General features: G+C 49.4%; 1 pseudogene; it reads right to left on the bottom strand.

Moving 5' to 3' along the window:
• The window catches only part of LOC142900715 (E3 ubiquitin/ISG15 ligase TRIM25-like), a 3,338-nt pseudogene continuing 1,703 nt past the window's right edge, over positions 1 to 1,635 (bottom strand).

Genomic DNA, 1,635 nt, shown 5'->3' with positions numbered 1-1,635 from the left:
TTGTCTTGTTGCTTTATTGCTTCAATTCAACACTTGATCATTGACTTGACATTGTTGTGCAATATAGACTGATGGCATATTTCATGACTTATTGATTGAATATTGTCACATTGAGCCAACAAGCAGAATCAAAAGACAAAATTCTCTCACAATATTTACATGCATTCATCTGATTGTTGACAAACGGATCAACAGTCAGAAGGCCCCGCCCACCCTGTGATTGACAGCCGGAGACACTGGGCAACAAACGTGAAGACAGAAGAAGAATCAAAGGTGAGAATTCAGCTCAGAGTCTGTCTGACGACTTCAGTCACACTTTCATCAACTCAGCTGAACAACCTGAACCAACAACACGAAGTCCAACATATAGCGGCTGAGTGAAGGAGGTCTGGACTCTGTGGAGGAGCTCCATGGTGCCAGAGACACTGTAGAAGGACAGAAGACCTGCTCTGTGGTCCAGGTACACTCCCACTCTGGAGGACCGAGGACCTGAGACATCAGTCCTGATGTTGTTGTGATAAAACTCATATCCACCCGAGTAACAATATAAACTCCAGGATTTGTCACTGAATCCAAATCTACTTTCCTTTGGCCCTCTGCTGATGTTCCTGTAGGCCACTGCTACCCTAACCCACCCCCCTCTCCACTGCACCTCCCAGTAACATCGTCCAGTCAGACCTTCTCTACTCAGGACCTGCCACCAGACAGTGAATCTGTCTGGATGATCACAATAAGACTGAACTTCCTCCATGCTTGTCACTTTTCTGTTCTTTTTAGATAATATCAGATGTTTGTTCACTGTGTTTGGATCCAGAGTGATTTGAGGTGACCATCTGAGGAAGTCCTCTCTGCTCCTGGGTTCTGGTACCTTCAGTAGAACATCACTGTAGCTCACTGTCCATGAGATGTTTGTCTGAGTCTCCATCAGAACTTGCTGTATTTCATCTCTCAGCTTGGTCACAGCTGCTGCCACGTCCTCAAAGTATCTCAGAGGACGGATCTCCAGGCTGGAGGAGTCTGGAGACGGACTGAGTGCTGGCAGTGAGGAGAAGCTGTGGAGAAACTGGCTGTGGTCCAGTGTGTGTGAGATCTTCTCCAGCTCAGCGTCTCTCCTCTTCAGCTCCATCATCTCCTGCTCCAGCTTCTTCTGGAGCTCTTTGACTCCACTCACTGCTGCCCCCTGTGTGGATCTGACCTGCTGCTGCACCTCAGAGCGTCTTTTCTCCAGCAGACGGCTCATCTGGGTGAGGATCTTCTCGCTGTCCTTCACTGCTTTATCAGCAGAGCCGTTGATGGACTCCACCTCTTTCTGAAGCACCTTCAGGTCTTCCTCTGTGTGCTGGATCTTCTGCCTGGTCTCCTCCAGCTCTTTCTGCCTCTCAGTCCTCTCTGCTGCTGCTGCCACTGTGTGGTGACCTTTATGTTCCTCCACAGAGCAGAGATAACAGATGATCTTCCGATCAGTGCGACAGAACATCTTCATCACCTCATTGTGACGAGGGCAGATGTTCTCCTGGAGCTGCTGGCTGGGCTCCACCAGCTTGTGTCTCTGTAGGGGAGGAACATCACGATGAGGCTGGAGGTGAGAGTCACAGTAGGAGGCCCTACAGACCAGACAGGACTTGAGGGCCTTCA

The sequence above is a fragment of the Nelusetta ayraudi genome, unplaced genomic scaffold (genome assembly GCF_046127955.1).
Source record: "Nelusetta ayraudi isolate G7.1 ecotype Tasmania unplaced genomic scaffold, CSIRO-AGI_Nayr_v1 ptg000084l, whole genome shotgun sequence".
NCBI classification, from domain to species: Eukaryota; Metazoa; Chordata; class Actinopteri; order Tetraodontiformes; family Monacanthidae; genus Nelusetta; species Nelusetta ayraudi.
This window is presented reverse-complemented; position numbering and strand designations above follow the sequence as displayed.